Source organism: Macrobrachium rosenbergii, chromosome 51, assembly GCF_040412425.1.
Source record: "Macrobrachium rosenbergii isolate ZJJX-2024 chromosome 51, ASM4041242v1, whole genome shotgun sequence".
In the NCBI taxonomy this organism is placed as follows: Eukaryota; Metazoa; Arthropoda; class Malacostraca; order Decapoda; family Palaemonidae; genus Macrobrachium; species Macrobrachium rosenbergii.
In genome coordinates, this window is record NC_089791.1 from 42,597,568 (window position 1) to 42,604,882 (window position 7,315).

Here is a 7,315-nt window from a genome sequence, read left to right on the forward strand (position 1 = left end):
GGACGCACTCCAACTAATAGCCTTAAGTACAAATGAAGCTAAAACTCCCGCTCCTACGTGGGTTGTTGATAATTATGATGGTACAGTTCTAGAAAACAAATATACATACGAAAACCATGTTATTTAAGTATTCGCAAAAATTTATTTTTACCGCAATTGGAACCAACGGCCTTTCAAATGTATCGCTTCCAAAAACGATTCTGTAATATCAACAGCAGCGCCAGCCTTAACACCGACAACACTTTATATGTGAATATTTATTAGGTCTTGTACTACAAAGAAGCTTATTTCATTTAAATCTATCAAATTAAACTTCCCTGTGTACATGAACTAATATATTAATATAAATACTACTGTGTACACTGTATATTAACTTTTTTTTTATCGCGTTCAGTGAACATATGTCAGTCATCTTTATAACCTTCATACGCTATCAGCCATAGGCTATAAGCCTAACAAAAGACTTGTTGACAACCGGAAAGTTAAGATCTAGACTCACATAAAAAATAAAAACTACGAAGGACTTGGCAAATTTTCTATCCCGTTAAAGTAATGGTATTCGTCAATAATAATAATAATAATAATAATAATAATAATAATAAAATCTATTATTACCATTTTACCTACAGAGAAACCGTTTCCAAAAGGTTTTACCTTCCGAAGCCACAATTCTGGTATACAGGGAAGTGTGTTTACATGTAGCAGACACCGCCCACCATCGCCAAGGGCGGGCATTTCAAGGGCTGGTGCCCGAGAACTGACCATACCCAGTACTGTTCCACTTAACCCGTTGTACGACGCATGAATAATAATAATAACAACTTCCTAGAACGATTATATATGTGTGTATATATACACACACACACATTATATATATATATATATATATATATATATATATATATATATATATATATATATATTGTATATCTTATCTTATTCTTATAATCTTAAATCTCTGTTTTACTTGTTCCGCTCATAAGACAACTTTCAGTTTACATTAAATGTAATTAAGATGAACTCACTTTCACCCTCTCTGAAATTGCCAGGAACAAATATTTTCATATTCTCAGTTCGTGAGATTTCTATCAATTTCATTTTCGAGCTTTCCCGATGTAATCCAAATAATTACTTTCTGATTAAATATTTAATAGTCATCATGTCATGATTTTAGACTATAGTTGAAGTGCCATGAACCGTGTTATCACCAATTTAGTTTTTAGTGAAATAATAATAATAATAATAATAATAATAATAATAATAATAATAATAATAATAATAATAATAATAATAATAATAATAATAATAATATATTTTTTCCTCAGCTTATAAGGTGGCCTACAGAATTTAAAGTTCTCCTGAACATTTTTTTTTTATTTTATTTGTAGGAAATCGCACCATCAGTCATCCTCCCCAGAGGTTTTCTCTCGACCTACAGCTCACCAGTCCACCCAACTGTAAATGAGTATGATCTTTTACAGGGGTCAAGAAAATTGGCGTGGGGCTACCAATCTCATCCCAAAAAATTCATCCTTTTATCACGCCAATATACAAGACAATGTGTTTTTGCACTGAGATCCTAATCTATCTCTATATCTATCTATCAATTCTATCTATATTCTTCATTCTTTGAGGTTCTTCGCTGTTACAGCCGAATGTGTGATCCTGTCTATCTTGCCTAAGACGACCCCCGGCTTTGAATTTAGAAGGTTGAGCAATATTACCTTTTGTCTGTTTTAGTTTTCTGCAAAAGAAAACTATTGAGATGGCTTTGTCTGTCCGTCAGCACTTTTCCTGTCCGCCCTCAGATCTTAAAAAGTACTGAGGCTTGAGGACTGCAAATTGGCATGTTGATCATCCAATCCCCAATTATCAAACATACCAAATTGTGTCCCTCTGGCCTCAGCAGTTTTTATTTTATTCAAGTTTAAGGTTAGACACGTATCGTGAGTCTGGCACCGCTAGAGGCGCCAGCCGCCGACGCATCATCACTTGGCTTGACCGCATCTGGGGAGCAACCGAGCGCTGCCAGGTCGTGGCTGAGAGTTTCATACTGCAGCACATCGAGAGTTTCATTCAGCATTATACGCTGTATAGAAAACTCGATTGCGCCGAAGAAACCTCGGCGTATTTTTTACTTGTTTATTTTCGATTTCGAAAACGGGTCATTCCCTTGTAGACAATGATCAGCCTCCTGTAAGCGTTCTTTTCCCTCGGTTTTCCATTCACGTCCCAAGCGAATATTTCTTTTGAAGATTGGAAATTAAACCTTCAAGAGTACTATGTGTTTTGGAAGGAAGTAACCGTGGCTTCGTTTCACTGTACATACTGTTTATAATTTTTTTGAACAGGAATATGACAGTTTCATAACGCTGCTTTACTAACATAAAAACGCTTCTCGTTTTTATCAATAATCGATAACAATACTGAAAACGCATATAAACACTAGTCACCTTACAGTGTCACAATGACGACCACAAAAATAACAGAAAAAACCCACCAACGCATTGCGGTTTTGACTAAGAAAAACTTGAAAAATAATTCGTCGAAATAAAAAAAAAAATATCCAGAAGACCACGAAAAAAAACAAACTCAAAAACGGAAGAAGAGAAGAAAAAAAGAAAACAGAATTCAAGAAGGGGAAAAACCACGAAAAAACAAGCTAAAAAAGTGAGGAACAAAGAGACGCAAAAAAGAAGAAACAAGCCTAAAAACCTTCCAGTGTTGAAATCGATTTCCCAGAATGTTGCTGACAAATTCATTGGTCTAGCTCTTCATGACGTAATTACAGAAGAACTAACATCCTTTTCCAGGTCCTGTTATGGAGGAACAGAGCCGTCACAAATAAGATGATGCAGAATATTCTTGGAACCTGAACGCAGTTGAATGCATGTAAGCAACGAGACCTTTCTGTTCGTGGTTTATTTATAGTAATTGATATTTTATGTGAGAATATTATATCTTTCACTTGTCAAAATGGAAGTCACTTTCCTGTTTTCCTGGGTGCTGCACTTCGCAAAATCTTCGATTTTCTAGCGGAATTTAACGAGGCCCAAAAGGTAGTGCAATATAAAAATACAACAATTTTCAGACACTATCACCGGGTCGTTTCAAACAACATGGCAAGAAGAAGTAAAATGGGTAAAAGTAAAATACACAAATGACGGTAAAGACGGAAAGAAGAACCAGTGAAAGGCTGGAGAAAGGAACAGGGAAAAACGATGACGATAATGGTTCCAAAATATGAAAACCTTTCACTAACCTTTGCCCTTCTTCGAGCTAGAAACGGCCGAACCAGACCGCATTGCGAAGAGCAGAATCACCGGACGGAATGTTGGAAATTCTAATAATACGTCAGGCTCGCGATCTAAAAGCCACTGGACCACGTAAACGAAAATGAAATGCGACTAGAAAGGCAAGTTGCTCCTACAGGTAGGTCTAAGTTCTTCAGTTACGTCTGGTGAACAACTTTTACTTCATGAGAATAATGGAGGTAATTTTCACTTAACTCTTGTTGCTAATTCAGAGACGACTTATGAAGAATGTTACTATAAATATCATTTTTATTAACTATTAACACCACGTAAATGAAAATAAAATGAAACTAGAAAGGTAAGTTGCTCTACAGGTAGGTCTACGTTCATCAGTTACGTCTGGTGAGCAACTTTTGCTTTACAAGCAAAATGGAGATCATTTTTAATGATCTCGTGCTATTGATTCAAAGAGGCGATATATGAACGTATGAAGAATGTTTCTATAAATATAATTCTTATTGATTAACTTTGTTTTCGCTCTTTCACTTGATATCATTTAGAGGGTCCAAAAAAAAAAAAAAAAAAATGCTCATAGGTCTAAGTATCAATTCCCTTCTCCGAGACCAGGCGAAGATGATGCCTTTTACCTTTCGTTTGGAGTCTCCTAAGTGAAAGTCACGAATCATAAACGAAGTGAATCACGTGTCATACCTTAACGACCTTTGTGGCAGAGGAAATCTGGAACAGGAATGAATATATCAGCCCCCGGTATCAGTATAAAACGATCTTGAAAAGTTGTGAGAAACGTTACCTTCCAGCATGAAAGTGTCTTCCTCTTCTTTTCTTCTGATGAACTTAATCCCTGGTCGAGGTCGCTGTTTTAAAAAGCCTTTTCCAACGGTTCATTTAATAATCTGTTTTGGCATAAGTTCCACTGGCGGACACCCGTCTCGACTTCAACTCTAGTATGAGGTGTAAATCACTATTGAAGAACAACTACGTACAAAAGACTAAAGTAGCAATATTCATACTACGAAGGAAATTCATACTCAGACGAAAGCAAATAATATAAATCTAAACAATCGGCTGCAAAGGCACTGATATTTGATGCGAGTTTCACAAAGAACCCTTACACCCCTTTGGAGTAATAAACAAATTGAAAAATATGAACTGAGAAATGCGTGGTCCCTTATCCGCGGAAGAACTATCTACCTGTCTTATCAGCTACAGGTCCGGCCGATAAAGCAAAGTTCGCAGTGCCGACTGAAGGCACGAAAAGGACAAGCAGTCAAAGAGGATATTCCCACAGTCAACTGACGCAAGCGATCAACTACAAGAAAACTGAATGAGGTGGTTTCAAGCAGGCAATGAAAGGACAGCGGGTGCCCTAACTTTCCGAGCGGGTATTGATAATCAAAACAGTAAACGAAGGTGGGCGTGGCAGTGCCTAAGAAGATTTGTTAAGATGGGGAAATGGTAAAGGATGTCAGAGAGAGAGAGAGAGAGAGAGAGAAATAGAGGCAAAAAAAGGGAAAAAGAAAGCCTTCCTGGAAGTACTGACCGTATAACTCAATGCAACGGCTCTTCACATGGTCACGTTTTTCTCCTATTTTTTTTAATACTAGGCTGAAGTTACGCAAAAACCGTCTTACCTCATCGGGAGCCAAAACAGACGAAAAAGTGACTCCGGGAAATGCTAAGAGTCAAGGGCTGCCGGTCAGGTTTGCTGTCTTTAAGGACGATTCTAATTCAGATACTGAAGACGCAAGATGCTGTTGCCACGATCCTTTTCTAAACTTACCTGAAATACAAAGAAAGGTGTTTGGTTAAGCTCCTCTATATGTTGCAAAAAACGAGCAAAATATTAGAAAGCTTAAAAATCACCCAAAGAAATCCTGTTAGTTAAAATCTGGCTCCTTAAACAATTCAGCCAGAAGTAAGCAAAACTGGTAGAAGCCCTGCTTCACAAAACAGTTCAAATACAAGTCAAAGAAAATGTTTCAAAATTTTATGGTGAACTCATTCAAATGGAAGAATTATATCCTCACGATTACTATTAAGTAATTAACTTTATTTCTACATAGAACAAATATTGGAAAATGTACTAATAAACTCGTGATAATGAATCTTGATATGAATAAATTACCATGGGATTATTCGATGATATCTGTATGATTTCAAATTAAAAACTTTACAAATCTATTATGGATCTTGAAAATTCAAATCAGGAAAAAACATATTAGATGTTACCATAAACTTCTTAAAAAATAAGTCTGTGTGCTTTTGCAATCAACCAAAATACTGCCTATGAACACCAAACAAAAACAATCCAAACAAATAAATGCCCATTTCTCAGCAGCGAAGGTAAGTAACCTAGAGACAGGTTAGAAAAAAAAATCGTCACATAAAAACTTGCCCTTAAAATCTATGAAAGAGAAAATGTTATATAAGACCCATATGCTGTGATGTTGTGACTTCCTGCCGTTAAGAATTAACATATATTCTTGGGAATGCACGAAAGCGAGAGCACAAATCGCCCTCCCTCTCTCTCTCTCTCTCTCTCTCTCTCTCTCTCTCTCTCTCTCTCTCTCTCTCGTATGACCAAAGTATTATATATATAGTAATACGCTCGACGTTAAATTACAAGCAAATCGGATAAGACTGCAATTAAATATGCAAAATTTGCACATCATTAGACATAATGTACATCAGAGTATACTACGAGGAATATATTGGAACTTCAAAAGGCAATGGAAACTAAAATCAAGTCAAAAGGAAGACGCAGTCCAATAAATATATTTCTTTTTTTTTTTTTATTTCTAAACCATTTCAATCTTTGAATGGCACCAAAATGTAAGCCACAAAAAAAGGTAAAAACGAGAGAGAAAAAAATCTGCAGCTATTTGTTTTCTGCCATTACCGACCGCCCAATAAGCAAATGAAGTTCAGGAGATGAGATGAAGGTGAAGACCTAGAAATCAGGGAGAAGAAGGAGTGGTCAAACGGCTGACCTTCTTTTTCATGACCTTCAAGTAGCACATGTTTCAGGATGAACGCTGGTAGGGTTCAGCCCATTATGTAAGGAAGAGAGAGAGAGAGAGAGAGAGAGAGAGAGAGAGAGAGAGAGAGAGAGAGAGAGAGAGAGAGAGAGAGAACATGAAAAGGTCTGGCTCAAAAGACTGTAACAGAGAATTTTTCTTTTTTTAAATGACCCATTCTTATACTTGCAAGGCTGTTCAGAAAAAACTTCTATCTTTTGGAGAGAGAGAGAGAGAGAGAGAGAGAGAGAGAGAGAGAGAGAGAGAGAGAGAGAGAGAGAGAGAGAGAGACATCGCGTCCGTAATAGAGATATTAATAGAAAAAATATATATAATGAGACGCTGCAAAAGACACGAGTCAAATATGAGAAAAAATAACGTAAGGGCACAAAAATAGCTTCAAACTTGTTACAGGCTACCATAACCAAACTATCTGCGGAATGTGGATATGTATCAACACCTTTTTTTCTGACTCCATAGGAAGGTTATGTCTTAACCAAAGTTCACTTGTTTTGCTGATAATATGTCTGACTATGTGTCCCGATAATTAAGACAATACTCGAGGAAAAAAATTTGTGAATTTTTTTTTGTAAAACAATTATGAACTTAAGAGGAATTCGATTCGTTTTGGAGGTTTTCCTCGAAACTTGTCATTGGACACCAGGTTTGGACAAACCCGCCGGAATTTATCACTGAATCAGATGCAGACTTTCGTCTATCTGTACGAAATATTTATGGATATTATGTACATAAAGAAAAAGACGAGTTATTGGGAAGAGTTAACAGCCATGGACTAATCCTCGAAATTCTTGGGAATATAATTTGGATAAACAAGATGTATTTGTGAAACTTTGGCCACAGCGGTGACTAATCCATATTTGACCTTTGACCTGGAATTTGCTCTCGGTCTTCACATCGGCATCTTGAGTGGAGTAACCACGGCATATTTGAAGTCTTTATCTCGCATAGTTCAAAAGTTATAACAAAGACAAAAACATAAATTACTAGATGCCGAGGACGTCA

At 36.6% G+C, this 7,315-nt stretch overlaps 1 protein-coding gene across 5 annotated transcripts in view; it reads right to left on the reverse strand.

The window, feature by feature from the left end:
- Positions 1-7,315, reverse strand: part of LOC136833344 (trypsin-1) — a 436,392-nt gene that overhangs the window by 79,614 nt on the left and 349,463 nt on the right. Inside the window, exon 2 of one of the 5 annotated variants that reach the window (XM_067095357.1) lies at positions 4,907-5,055. The exons of the other annotated variants lie outside the window; for them this stretch is intronic. The gene's annotated coding sequence lies outside the window, so the exon portion shown is untranslated. The remainder of the gene's footprint in view (positions 1-4,906; positions 5,056-7,315) is intronic. 5 annotated transcript variants of the gene reach the window in all.